We start from the raw sequence: 16,073 nt of genomic DNA on the forward strand, positions 1-16,073 counted from the left end.
CTAAAGGCTGCGAACGGCCGCCGGAGGCGCCCTGATGATACACCAGCCAGATCGTTTCCGTGGACAACCACAAGTTGCCAATCTGAGACGGTCAAGAAAATCCCGTTGCGGTAGTCCGAATACTATTCTATAGACCAAAGGAGGTATTGAATTAAGTCCCAAGGCAGCGTTCCGGTTTGATCAACGCGTCGATATCCGCATGCTTTGTTGCCGCTGATTATACTACTTCCAAACCATAGCTGCTGGTGCGACTACATGTCATTGTACAAAAGAAGAAACAAAAAGCATGGTCGGAGGCCCAAGCGTGCACGTCACCGACCGCACGTGCGTATGCTGCAGTTGCAGGAGAAAAAAAATTTGCGACGACCGCCGATGGATCATGTGCGTGCACGGCTGCTGCATCGGTTGAGAGGATATTCAGGTGGATCAAGGAAAAGGAGATAAAGCCGGCTACGTATGGATTGCACTACTAGTACAATACAAAATCGGACTGATGTGCCATCACAAAGGCTTAAGGGATTTGAACTGTTATCGTACTCTTCGAAGACCCGGAGTCCAGATAAAAAAAGCAGTTTATACCAATCTAATGTCGCGTGGGATGGCTGGGCCCAGCTGCTCATTTTATCTGCTGGTGCACGCCGTCCAGGGTCAAACCTCGAAGAGAGGAGCGCAACAGTACTTCCCGCGTGCACGGCAGGGTGCTGCATGCCCTTTGTCCTATCCGTTCAACCCATGAGCCGCCAGAACAAAAATTGCGCAAGGATTAAAGCAAGGCACTTATTGCTATCCTCGTGAAGGCCATGGTACGGGAGTACCAGTACTCAGACAACAATCTGTCTAACTACATCCAGCATTATATGGCGCCAGTGTCCGTGTTCACCCGATAACAAATATCAGGTGCTCTTTTCCCTTTATTTTTTCATCACATACATTATTTCATCTGAAAAACAATTACTTTGTCCCGTAATATTTTTACGCAAGATAGTCATTCAGGACAAGGGTGTTGTACAGCGGATATGGAGTGCGCACCAGTATAACTCTGCACTGGCATCCGTTCGTGTCATGTTGCTTGACGGATACGCGTACAAGTCACCGCCCCCGCTGTTCAGTTTACATCCGTATGCACCTGCGGCCGATTCTCTCGTTCGTGTCAGCTTACAACACCTGCGATCGACTCGCCTGCCCGCACCGGCTTACAACGCCATGGCCGGCTCATCTATCCGCTTCGGCGAACGACTCACTGGTGGTTAATTTCCGCTTCACCATCGTGATCTTCAAACACCGTGGCTGATAATTTTCGGCCTAACATATCAAGGTGAAATCTGTCCAATCAATTTTTATTGATATATTTTTTATTCTTTAAAAGAACAAATTACTCCGGCCTGCGATATTATCTATTCAGGAGCAATTATTCATTGCAAAAGCTATGGCTATGTCATCGATGTATAGCTCGCGCCACCATTATAATGCGCTAGCATCTGACCATACCATCAAGCTCGATGAATCTATGTGCAAGCCGTCATTCTGCAGAGCAGTTTACGTCAACATGATTGGCCGACTCGCTGTCCGCGCCGGCTTACAAACATCGCGGTCGACTCACCCGTCTGCACCGGTTTACCACGCCGCGGCCGGTTCACCCGTGAGCGACTTCAAACTTCACCTAGCAATCATCAATTTCACGGCGGATTATTTCCGGCCTGGCACGTCAGGCGATATCCATCTAAAATATATTTTATTGGTACATATTTTTTTTGTCAAAGAACAGTTTATCTTTGCCTTGGTCTGCGAAATTGTTTATACAGGACAATTGCTACGCCTTGGGCTACCAGTTGCCATCTCCACGACCGCGCATTGAGCCGCCGACGCCTTTACCGGTTTCCGCTTCTGAACCGCCCGCCGCGATTTAAGCCTGAGCTGCACCTGCCGTGCGATGAGTCGCCGGGGCTGTGTTGAGTCGCCCCTGCTGTGTTGACCCGCCATGGGTTGCCGGTCTACCTGAGCTATTTTCTGTTGCGTTGAATGGATCATCGGTCATCCGAACAAATCAGGTGATATCCATCTAAGATTATTTTATTAGCGCATATTGTTTTTTGTCAAAAAACAATCACTTTGGTATGTACACTTTTATGTGCAGGACAATGATTCATCATAAAGATGGTGTAATGCCGTATCCATGGAGTGTGCGGTAGCATCATCATGTAACGACATCTGCGACCGCTTACTGTTCAACAGGTGGGCGCAAGCCGCCACCCCCGCGGTCCGGTCTACATCAACGCGCCAGCCGACTCGCCCATCCGCGCGGCTTTACAATGCCACGGACGACTTGCCCGTCCACCCTCACGGCCGGCTCACATGTCTGCGCCGGCTTACAAGGTAACGAACAACTTACTCGTCCGCCCCCACGGCCGACTCGGCGTTCGCGTCGCTTACCGCTCCTGCGATTGACTCGCCCGACCGCACTGGCTTACAACGCCGCGGCCGGCTCATCTGTCTGCTCCCGCGGCCGACTCGGCCGTGATTGGTTTCAGCTTCACCGTGATGATCATCGACTCCGCGGTGGATAATTTCTGGCCTGACATATCAGGTGAAATCAATCCAGTAAATTTTTATATATTATATATTGTTTTCTTTAAAAAGAGCAATTACTCTGGCTTGCGAGGTTTTTGATACAGGACAATTGTTCACTACATCAACACAACGTGGTTGACTCGCCCATCCGCGCGGCTTACCGCGCCGGCGATCGATTCGCCCGTCCGGACCGGCTTACAACACCACGGCCGGCTCATCTGTCTGTGCCGCCTCTGATGCAACGGTCGTCTTTACCATCCGTCTCTCGCGGGTTGGTCTATATAAACACACTGGGCCGCACCTGTATGCATGAGCTATTTACTGAATATGAGCGAGTCACTGCTTGGGAAGCCCGGTTTTCTTCCAACAAATTGGAGGCGAATTATCATGTATTATCAGCCGCTGTCTGCATTGGATGGTTCAATGGGCAGGCGCACAAGTCGCCGCCACTACAGTTTGGTTAACTTCAAAACATCCAGTTGGAAGGAACCATTGGCCGAGTTGCTGACACAGGATCATTTATAACCCGCCGCAGTCACTTCAACCTTCTGTGGATTCACATCGCGCTATCAATACCAATGATATACACCTCTATGATCAATATGGAGAATCTCAAAGCCAACTCCTCGAGTCGTCTTGAGACTCGGGGGCTACAATGATATGACTCGGCAGCATTGGTTGGTTTCAATGCATTCAAGAACTCTGGGTCATTGGAGGGAAAAATAACCCGGTCCCGGAGGCTACCGCCATATTGGTAAAAAGTTTAAAGGCCGTCGGAAAATTTCCGGTTTAGATCCGGCTCAAGAGACTTGACATCTCCCACAAAGCACTGAAGCTCTTAAATATCCGGTTTAAAATCCGGTTCACGGGAAATTTATCTGCCACAAAGTTTTGAAGCTGTCAAATCCGGTTCAAGGTAAATTTGTTTATCACAAAGCTTTGAAACTCTCAATATCCAGTTTTTCCGGTTCAAAAAGAATTTATCTCTCGCAAAAGTTCGAGTTCTCAGGAAAAATTAAAGGGACCAAAAAGAGTCTGTTACAAAGCACAACCCAAACATAGGTACCCTGCTTTAATGACCATTGGGAGCTGATCGTATTCGAATTTAGCTTAACCCTTTTGGTGTGACCCTGATCGTATTCGAATCAGAGTTGTTAAATATTCTCATGATCACTAGGGGGCTTCCTATTCAAACATAGGTCGTATTCGAACCAAAGAGAACATAGCTGTCGATACCCTTTTGATCGGCACACTGCTGAGCTCATTGGGGAGTTTCTTGGTCATATTTGAACCATAGCTATCCCCCCTTTGGGAACCGACGTGGATCATATTCGAATCAGTGTCGTTAAACAACTCTCAAGGTCATTTGGGGGCTTCCTGTTCAAACATAGGTCGTATTCGAACCAAAGAGAACATAGCTGTCGGTACCCTCTTGATCGGCAACGCCACAGCCACTGGGGGCTATATGATCGTATTCGAATCTTAGCTTAACCCCTTTGGGACGGTTTTCTGGTCGTATTCGAATCAGAAGCCTCAAATTTTTTGAAATCTCTTTTTGCAAACAATTTTTGGATTTTATTTGAAGCTCTTTTGATCATATCTAAAGTGTATATGAGTGGTTGCTATTTAACCCGGTTTGACTTTGGATGATAAGTCACCATCATATGACAATCATAAACATTTGGAAGTCTTGATTTCTAAAGATTGGGTTATCACCCTTACTGCACAGGTCAGATAAACCGGCAGTGAAAATTCAATATCATAGGTATAATATTATTATTATAGTTATGTTTCAAAGTTATGATTCATAACAGGCTTATCTGTGACTCCTTGTTACACATCAATGGTTATTTGTGAGATATTATGACCCGCCCTGCGGTAAACCGCCAAGGGATCTTGTGATCTAATTATGTGCAGGATAAGACTACATTTGGGTGGTTACCCGCCCTGGTTTTTGACGTTAAGTCGCCAGGGCATATGTTGTTTAAACTCTGCAGGATTTACAGAGCTATGACTTACATAAATGATTAAATTCAAGCCCATCATCAAAGATGGAAATTGGTGTCTCAAAAGGGTTATACATAAATGATTAAATTCAAGCCCATCATCAAAGATGGAAATTGGTGTCTCAAAAGGGTTATCAATTCTTGATTTTCTCAAAGGCTATAAGCCGACGGGTTGTACAAATTCTGGCTTACAATGGAGGCGTATTAAATCGCCATCAGCCAAGAGCCGTCGGGTATTTAAACTCCGGAGTTAATTATCAACAGATGAGGTATTCAAAGTCGCTGTGGCGCAATGGCTATTATTTTATCAATGTATATGATTTATTCTACAATGGAAGGAATAGTCCCGAGTCGCTGCAGGCTTACGACCCGGCACTTGGGGGCTACATTATTTAAATTGAGATCACATCAAATATGCAAGTCCCATGTCACTGCCAGCATGCACCATGGCACTTGGGGGCTAATGTAAGGACATTTTTTGCTCAACTTATTGAAGACCCGACTCATCACATTGTAATGAGCCGGCCCTTGGGGGCTACCAATTGCTCCTGTCGAAAATTCAAGGTAAACAAGCCTTAATCTATTATATTGAAAGATCCACTACTCAGTTGGTAGAGTACAAAGCTCTTAACCTTGTGGACGTGGGTTCAAGCCCCATGGTGGAGATTACATCATATGATGTTATTATCAATGAATCATATACAAAGTCCAAGCTCAGTAATATCTTACTAAGCCGGCCCTTGGGGGCTACACGTTGCTGCTCAAGTTTACATGGTTATATCTACAAAGTCCCTGCTCATTATTGCATAATGACCCGGCCCTTGGGGGCTACACTGGTTGAAGGTTTTATGAGCATAAGGCAATTACAAGTCCCAGGTTGCTGTAAGCATGACAACCCGACACTTGGGGGCTACAGGTGATATGCATATAAGGGAGAAAAATCTTCAAATTCTCAGTTTGGAGTAGACCAGATTAACCCGGTGTCTGCAACAATCATGACCCGGCGTTATTTATTTATAACCCGACAATTTTGGCAATCATAAATTGGCAAGATCTACATCTTTAAGCCGGTTGAATATCAGTTGAATATTTCAAGACCAATATTTTTGTCAAGTCAGAGCATTGAAGGCCGACTCAAATGGATTATTTCTTATAATATTTCTCTACAAGAGCCAATGTCAGCAAATTGGTTATGAAGCTGGCCTATTGACCCAGATTTTTTAGAAGAAGTGCCTGGATTTTTTGCATTGGCAAGGTTTGGACATATCTGTTAAAAGAGATTTGCTATAAGATCTTGAGTATGCATCCAGGAGGAAAATGACAAGGACTTAAAGATGATCAGGTGCCGGTTCAGGAAAATATTTAACCCGGAGCACAACCTATCAAGTTTGTTCTTGTGTTTATTTTACAGGATCAGTTTAACATGGATGAATCCAAATTAAACTGGGGGCTAATGTCGGGGATATACCCCGCGGTATGACCCGGCCGGGAGTATGACCCGGCCGGACTTGGCGCTTCATCGTAACCCGACGGAGGATTGGCGACTCATGAGCCTGGCGACTTAATGTAACCCCGACGGCGGGTCAGACAGAAGAGTAGGCCCAAGGCCCAGAAGGCCGGCTCATGTTATGGTGGGTCGGCTTAAGGAGAAAGGGATGACGAATATTTCCTTTACGAGGGAGCAAGACCCGGACTTGTATTCAACTTGTAAGAAAAGATAGACTAGTCCTAGTCCTACTAGGACTCCGCATGTAACCCGCCCCTCTAACTTATATAAGGAGGGGCAGGGCACCCCAAAGAGGGACAAGCAACAAGAAACAATCTCTAGGGCTAGACACAAAGAGCCGGCTTACCGGCGACTCTCTTATGAGCATAATGAGATCTAGCCACAAACAACATGTAGGGCTATTACCGGATGATGTTTCCCGGGGCCCGAAGCTGTCTAAATCCTTGTCTTGTTTTGCGTCTCTCGATTCCGCCCAACCCCTCTCAAGCTACCACATAGATGCGCTGGCCTCGCGATTAAGTCCTGACACTAAGGACATCTGCCGTGACAAATCCACGACAGTAATGCATCATCCCGTAACTAACTCATTAGTCACATTGCTTGCAAGGCTTATAGTGATGTGCATTACCGAGTGGGCCCAGAGATACCTCTTTGATACACGGAGTGACAAATCCTAATCTCGATCTATGCCAACCCAACAAACACCTTCGGAGACACCTGTAGAGCATCTTTATAATCACCCAGTTACGTTGTGACATTTGATAGCACACAAGGTGTTCCTCCGGTATTCGGGAGTTGCATAATCTCATAGTCAGAGGAACATATATAAGTCATGAAGAAAGCAATAGCAATAAAACTCAACGATCATAATGCTAAGCTAACGAATGGGTCTTGTCCATCACATCATTCTCTAATGATGTGACCCCGCTGATCAAATGACAACACATGTCTATGGCTAGGAAACTTAACCATCTTTGATTAATGAGCTAGTCAAGTAGAGACATACTAGGGACACTCAATTTGTCTATGTATTCACACATGTACTATGTTTCCGGTTAATACAATTCTAGCATGAATAATAAAAATTTATCATGATATAGGGAAATATAAATAACAACTTTATTATTGCCTCTAGGGCATATTTCCTTCAGTCTCCCACTTGCACTAGAGTCAATAATCTAGTTCTCATCGCCATGTGATTTAACACCAATAGTTCACATCGTCATGTGATTTAACACTCTATAGTTCACATCGCCGTGTGACCAATATCCAAAGGGTTTACTAGAGTCAATAATCTAGTTTCACATCACCATGTGATTAACATCCAAAGAGTACTAAGGTATGATCATGTTTTGTTTGTGAGAGAATTTTAGTCAACGGGTCTGCCACATTCAGATCCATATGTATTTTGCAAATTTCTATGTCTACAATGCTCTGCACGGAGCTACTCTAGCTAATTTCTCCCACTTTCAATATGTATCCAGATTGAGACTTGGAGTCATCCGGATCGGTGTCAAAACTTGCATCGGCGTAACCCTTTACGACGAACTTTTTGTCACCTACATAACCGAGAAACATATCCTTATTCTACTAAGGATAATTTTGACCGTTGTCCAGTGATCCATTCCTGGATCACTATTGTACCCTCTTGCCAAACTCATGGTGAGGTACACAATAGGTTTGGTACACAGCATAGCATACTTCATAGAACCTATGACTGAGGCATAGGGAATGACTTTTCATTCTCTTTCTATTTTCTGCCGTGGTCGGGTTTTGAGTCTTTACTCAACTTCACACCTTGCAACACAGGCAAGAACTCCTTCTTTGACTGTTCCATTTTGAACTACTTCAAAATCTTGTCAAGGTATGTACTCATTGAAAAAACTTATCAAGCGTCTTGATCTATCTCTATAGATATTGATGCTCAATATGTAAGCAACTTCATCGAGGTCTTTCTTTGAAAAACTCCTTTAAAACACTCCTTTATGCTTTCCAGAAAATTTTATATCATTTCTGATCAACAATATGTCATTCACATATACTAATCAGAAATGTTGTAGTGCTCCCACTCACTTTCTTGTAAATACATGCTTCACCACAAGTCTGTATAAAACTATATGCTTTGATCAACTCATCAAAGCGTATATTCCAACTCCGAGATGCTTGCACCAGTCCATAGATGGATTACTGGAGCTTGCACATTTTATTAGCACCTTTAGGATTGACAAAACCTTCTAGTTGCATCACATACAACTCTTCTTTGATAAATCCATTAAGGAGTGCAGTTTTGTTATCCATTTGCCAGATTTCATAAAATGCGGCAATTGCTAACATGATTTAGACAGACTTAAGCATCGCTACGAGTGAGAAAATCTCATCGTAGTAAACACCTTGAACTTGTCGAAAACCTTACGAGACAAGTCGAGCTTTGTAGATAAACACTACCATCAGTGTCCGTCTTCCTCTTGAAGATCCATTTATTCTCAATGGCTCACCGATCATCGAGCAAGTCAATCAAGTCCAGACTTTGTTGTCATACATGGATCCCATCTCAGATTTCATGGCCTCAAGCCATTTTGCGGAATCTGGGCTCATCATCGCTTCCTCATAGTTCGTAGGTTCGTCATGGTCAAGTAACATGACCTCCAGAACAGGATTACCGTACCACTCTGGTGCGGACCTTACTCTGGCTGACCTACGAGGTTCAGTAGTAACTTGATCTGAAGTTTCATGATCATCATCATTAACTTCCTCACTAATTGGTGTAGGCATCACTAGAACTGATTTCTGTGATGAACTTCTTTCCAATTCGGGAGCAGGTACAATTACCTCATCAAGTTCTACTTTCCTCCCACTCACTTCTTTCGAGAGAAACTCCTCTAGAAAGGATCCATTCTTAGCAACGAATGTCTTGCCTTTGGATCTATGATAGAAGGTGTACCCAACATTTTCTTTTGGGTATCCTATGAAGACACACTTCTCTGATTTGGGTTCGAGCTTATCAGGTTGGAACTTTTTCACATAAGCATCACAACCCCAAACTTTAAGAAACAACAATTTAGGTTTCTTGCCAAACCATAGTTCATACGATGTTGTCTCAACGGATTTAGATGGTGCCCTATTTAACGTGAATGTAGCTATCTCTAATGCATAACCCCAAAACGGTAGTGGTAAATTGGTAAGAAACATCACAGATCGCACCATATCTAATAAAGTATGGTTATGACGTTCGGACACACCATTACGCTGTGGTGTTCTAGGTGGCGTGATTTTGTGAATATATTCCACATTGTTTTTAAACGAATGCCAAACTCATAACTCAAATATTCGTCTCCACGATCAGATCGTAGAAACTTTATTTTCTTGTTACGATGATTTTCCACTTCACTCTGAATATTTTTGAACTTTTCAAAATGTTTCAAACTTGTGTTTCATTAAGTAGATATACCCATATCTGCACAAAATCATCTGTGAAGGCCAGAAATAATGATACCCGCCGCGAGCCTCAACACTCATCGGACCGCATACATCAGTATGTATTATTTCTAACAACTCAGTTGCTCGCTCCATTGTTCCAGAGAACGGAGTCTTAGGCATCTTGCCCATGAGGCATGGTTCGCAAGCATCAAGTGATTCATAATCAAGTGATTCAAAAAGCCCATCAGTATGGAGTTTCTTCATGCGCTTTACACCAATATGACCTAAACGGCAGTGCCACAAATAAGTTGCACTATCATTATTAACTTTGCATCTTTTGGCTTCAATATTTCTGAATATGTGTATCACTACTATCGAGATTCAATAAACCATTTACATTGAGTGTATGACCATAGAAGGTTTTATTCATGTAAATAGAACAACAATTATTTTTTGACTTGAATGAATAACTGTATTGCAATAAACATGATCCAATCATATACATGCTCAACGCGAACACCAAATAACATTTATTTTAGGTTCAACACTAATCCCGAAGGTAAAGGGAGTGTGCGATGGTGATCTTATCAACCTTGGAATCACTTCCAACACACATCATCACCTCGCCCTTAACTAGTCTCTGTTTATTTTGCAACTCCCGTTTTGAGTTACTACTCTTAGCAAATGAACCAGTATCAAATACCGAGGGGTTTCTATAAACACTAGTAAAGTACACATGAATAACATGTATATCCAATATAACTTTGTTCACTTTGCCATCCTTCTTATCTGCCAAGTATCTAGGGCAGTTCCACTTCCAGTGACCATTTACTTTGCAGTAGAAGCACTCAGTTTCAGGCTTGGGTCTAGCTTTGGGCTTCTTCATGGGAGTGGCAACTTGCTTGTCATTCTTTCTTGAAGTTCCCTTTCTTTCCTTGCCCTTTTACTTGAAACTAGCGGTCTTGTCAACCATCAACATTTGATGCTTTTCTTGATTTCTACCTTCGTCGATTTCAGCATCACGAAGAGCTCGGGAATCGTTTTCGTCATCCCTTTCATATTATAGTTCATCACGAAGTTCCAGTAATTTGGTGATAGTGACTAGAGAACTCTGTCAATCACTATTTTATCTGGAAGATTAACTCCCACTTGATTCAAACGATTGTAGTACTCAGACAATCTGAGCACATGCTCACTGGTTGAGCTATTCTCCTCCATCTTGTAGGCAAAGTACTGTCAGAGGTTTCATACCTCTTGACACGAGCATGAGTATGAAATACCAATTTCAACTCTTGGAACATCTTATATGCTTCGTGGCGTTCAAAACATTTTTGAAGTCCCGGTTCTAAGTCGTAAAGCATGGTGCACTAAACTATCAAGTAGTCATTATACCGAGCTTGTCAAACGTTCATAACGTCTGCATCTGCTCCTGCAATAGGTCTGTCACCTAGCGGTACATCAAGGACATAATTCTTCTGTGCAGTAATGAGGACAATCCTCAGATCACGGACCAAGTCCGCATCATTGCTACTATCATCTTTCAACTTATTTTTCTCTAGAAACATATCAAAAATAAACGTGGACCTACATCGCGAGCTATTGATCTACAACATAGTTATGCAAATACTATCAGGACTAAGTTCATGATAAATTAAGCTCAGTTAATCATATTACTTAAGAACTCCCACTTAGATAGACATCCCTCTAGTCATCTAAATGATCACGTGATCCATATCAACTAAACCATGTCCGATCATCACGTGAGATGGAGTAGTTTTCAATGGTGAACATCACTATGTTGATCATATCTACTACATGATTCACGCTCGACCTTTCGGTCTCAGTGTTCCGAGGCCATATCTGCATATGCTAGGCTCGTCAAGTTTAACCCGAGTATTCTCCGTGTGCAAAACTGGCTTCCACCCGTTGTATGTGAACGTAGAGCTTATCACACCTGATCATTACGTGGTGTCTCAGCATGAAGAACTGTTGCAACGGTGCATACTTAGGGAGAACACTTATACCTTGAAATTTAGTGAGAGATCATCTTATAATGCTACCGCTGTACTAAGCAAAATAAGATGCATAAAGGATAAACATCACATGCAATCAAAATAAGTGATATGATATGGCCATCATCATCTTGTGCCTTTGATCTCCATCTCCAAAGCACCGTCATGATCACCATCATCACCGGCTTGACACCTTGATCTCCATCGTAGCATCGTTGTCGTCTCGCCAAATATTGCTTCTACGACTATCGCTACCGCTTAGTGATAAAGTAAAGCAATTACATGGCGATTGCATTGCATACAATAAAGCGACAACCATATGGCTCCTGCCAGTTGCCGATAACTCTGTTACAAAACATGATCATCTCATACAACAATTTATATCATCACATCTTGACCATATCACATCACAACATGCCCTGCAAAAACAAGTTAGACGTCCTCTACTTTGTTGTTGCAAGTTTTACGTGGCTGCTACGGGCTTAGCAAGAACTGTTCTTACCTACGCATCAAAACCACAACGATTTTTCGTCAAGTGTGCTATTTTAACCTTCAACAAGGACCGGGCGTAGTCACACTCAATTCAACTAAAGTTGGAGAAATAGACACCCACTAGCCACCTGTGTGGGAAGCACGTCGGTAGAACCAGTCTCGCGTAGGCATACGCGTAATGTCGGTCTGAGCCGCCTCATCCAATAATACCGCCGAATCAAAGTATGACATGCTGGTAAGCAGTATGACTATTATCGCCCACAACTCTATGTGTTCTACTCGTGCATATAACATCTACGCATAGACCTGGCTCGGATGCCACTGTTGGGCAACGCAGTAATTTCAAAATTTTCCTACGATCATGCAAGATCTATCTATGTGATGCATAGCAACGAGTGGGAGCGTGTGTCCACGTACCCTCATAGACCGAAAGCGGAAGCGTTATATCAACGCGGTTGATGTAGTCGTACGTCTTCACGATCCGACCGATCCTAGCACCGAACGTATGGCACCTCCGTGTTCAGCACACGTTTAGCTCGATTCCGTCCCTCGTACTCTTGATCCAGTTGAGGCCGAGGGAGAGTTCCGTCAGCACGACGGCGTGGCGATGGTGATGATGAAGTTACCGGCGCAGGGCTTCTCCTAAGCACTACGGCGATATGACCGAGGTGTGTAACTGTGGAGGGGGGCACCGCACACGGCTAAGACAAATCTTGTGTGTACTTTGGGGTGCCCCCTCCCCACGTATGTAAAGGAGGGAGGGAGGAGGAGGCGCGCGCCAAGGGAGGGGCAATCCTACTCCAAGTAGGTTTGGCCCCCCTTTCCTATTCCTACTAGGAGAAGGAGGAAAGAGGAGGAGGCGAGAAGGAAAGAGGGGGTTGGCCTCCCAAACCCTAAACCAATTCGGTTTGGGCCTGGGGGAGCGCGCCCCACACCTTGCTTGCTGCCCTCTTTCTCTACTAGGGCCCAATAAGGCCCATAGACTCCCCGGGGGGTTCCGGTAACCTCCCGGTACTCCGAAAAATACCCGATACACTTCGGAACCCTTCCGGTGTCCGAATATAACCTTCCAATATACCAATCTTTATGTCTTGGCCATTTCGAGACTCCTCATCTTGTCTGTGATCTCATCCGGGACTCTGAACAACCTTCGGTACATCAAATCACATAACTCATAATACAAATCATCATCGAACGTTAAGCGTGCGGACCCTACGGGTTTGAGAACTATGTAGACATGACCGAGACACATCTCCGGTCAATAACCAATAGCGGAACATGGATGCTCATATTGGCACCTACATATTCTATGAAGATCTTTATCGGTCAGACCACATAACAACATACGTTGTTCCCTTTGTCATCGGTATGTTACTTGCCCGAGATTCGATCGTCGGTATCTCAATACCTTGTTCAACCTCGTTACCGGCAAGACTCTTTACTCGTTCCGTAATGCATCATCCCGTAACTAACTCATTAGTCACATTCCTTGCAAGGCTTATAGTGATGTGCATTACCGAGTGGGCCCAGAGATACCTCTCTGATACACGGAGTGACAAATCCTAATCTCGATCTATGGCAACCCAACAAACACCTTCGGAGACACCTGTAGAGCATCTTTATAATCACCCAGTTACGTTGTGACATTTGATAGCACACAAGGTGTTCCTCCGGTATTCGGGAGTTGCATAATCTCATAGTCAGAGGAACATATATAAGTCATGAAGAAAGCAATAGCAATAAAACTCAACGATCATAATGCTAAGCTAACGAATGGGTCTTGTCCATCACATCATTCTCTAATGATGTGATCCCGTTGATCAAATGACAACACATGTCTATGGCTAGGAAACTTAACCATCTTTGATCAACGAGCTAGTCAAGTAGAGGCATACTAGGGACACTCTGTTTGTCTATGTATTCACACATGTACTAAGTTTCCGGTTAATACAATTCTAGCATGAATAATAAACATTTATCATGATATAAGGAAATATAAATAACAACTTTATTATTGCCTCTAGGGCATATTTCCTTCAGTCGCTTTATTGTATGTGTTGAGGATATAACCATTAGAGTCACCCGCCCAGGAGGGGCCGGGTTACGTCATAATGGTCATCACGTGAAGCCCAGTACCAAGCTTGAGGACGGCGGGTCAGTAATGGGCTTAAGACCCGGAGATGGCTTAAGGCCCGTAGTGATAAACCGCCGTTATGGTGAAACTTGTAGTGTAAGGCAAGAATAGTTAAGAGTCCGAGCCGGACACTGTTATAAGCCGGCCGGGACTCTGAGAGCCGCTGGGCGTCAACCTCTCTATATAAAGGGACGACCCGGCGGCGGTTCAGGGACAAGTAAGATCAAATCGATAACCAGGCAGGGCGGTTTAGCTCCTGGTCGTCGAAACCCTAATCAATACAACCTCAACTGGACGTAGGCTTTTACCTTCACTGTAAGGGGCCGAACCAGTATAATCCTCGTGTCCTTTGTCCCGCTTAACCCCTTTAAGCTTCCTAGCTGCGATGGCTCCACGGCTAAGTCCTTGCACGAGGACATCTGCCGTGATAATTCCACGACAGTTGGCGCCCACCGTGGGGCCAGCGCACGGTGGATTTGAGTTCTTGAAGGGCAGCTTCGAAGGGCTCAAGGGATACGCTGTGGGCCGGATGACCAAGAGTCGTCGCGGCAAGCTCTACATCGACGATGCAAACTGGGGCCCCGACGCTGGCTCAATCGAGTACGGGTACCGGGTCCCCTTCGGCGGAATCCATGTCTTTATTGGCAAGATTGGTGAGCCGGGCCTTGAGCCGGACCTCTGCACCGATCTCATCGAGACGGCTCAGCTTGCACGACCCGCCCGAACTCTGCCTGCCTTGAAGCATGCTTTTGTGGGATGCGTCCATGGAGGACTCTCTGAAAGATCTAGATCTGGTGAGGAGACGGCCGCTCGCTCTGACGGCGAGTCATCCATAGAGGAGACCGACTCATTATACCAACTTCAAGATGGCAGGCTCAGGGGTTGTTCCGATGGCGACAGTATTCCAGACCCCTTTGACCCGCCGAGCCGGGTTGGAATCTTCATGGCTGGCGCACAACCTGTTCAAAACCCCGCCGCCGGGGCAGGAAGCCCTGTGCCCTCGCCGGCTCAGGTGCTGATGGATCTCACAGACAAGATGACGGCCCTATTAACCGCTACGCACTACAGGAATCAGCTATTTTGCCGTCTACCACGGCGGACGGCAAAGGCATGAACGGCGGACGGCAAAAGGCTCTGGCAAAGTAGGCTATGGTAAACAGCTACTTTGCCGTCTGCTTCCTGGCGGCTGACGGCAAAGGCCCTTTGCCGTCTGCCGCGGACGGCAATAATTGTGCTCTCAGTCCGTTAAGTGGCTAATGGCAGGCCTTTGCCGTCCGCCGCAGACGGCAAACTTTCTAGTGCCTTTGCCGTCTGCCAGCGGACGGCAAACTTTCTATTGTCTTTGCCGTCTGCCAGCGGACGGCAAACTTTTTAGTGTCTTTGCCGTCCGCCGTATGATGTCATCTACACGTCACTACATGGCAGGCCTTTGCCATCCGCCGCTGACGGCAAACTCGTTTACTCTTTGCCGTCTGCCACTGTAGGCAAACTGACCAAATGGGTCAGCTCCCAGGAAGCACAGCTGGATGCCATGTGTCTTCTTTGCCGTCCGCGGCAGACGGCAAAGAGCCCGTTGCCGTCGGTGGCAGACGGCAAAGAGCCTGCATATTGGCTCTTTTTACTGTTTTTATTAAATCCAACAATTTTCACAGCAAATATATATGACATATATAGATATATTTCACAGGCATTCATATCACAAAATTCCATCCATAAACAAAGTTCCTTCATACATAAACAAAGTTCCATCCATAAACAAAGTTCCTTCATACATAAACAAAGTTCCATTCATATCACAAAGAGCCTTCATACATAAACAAAGTTCCATCCATACATAAACAGGAAGACTAGAACAAGAAGAGTAGCTTCCATGAAGTGAATGAAATCTGCAAAATGGCAAAATAAGAAAGTTAGAAATAGGTGACTAGAACAAGAAG

This window comes from Aegilops tauschii, chromosome 1 (genome assembly GCF_002575655.3).
Source record: "Aegilops tauschii subsp. strangulata cultivar AL8/78 chromosome 1, Aet v6.0, whole genome shotgun sequence".
Lineage (NCBI taxonomy): Eukaryota > Viridiplantae > Streptophyta > Magnoliopsida > Poales > Poaceae > Aegilops > Aegilops tauschii.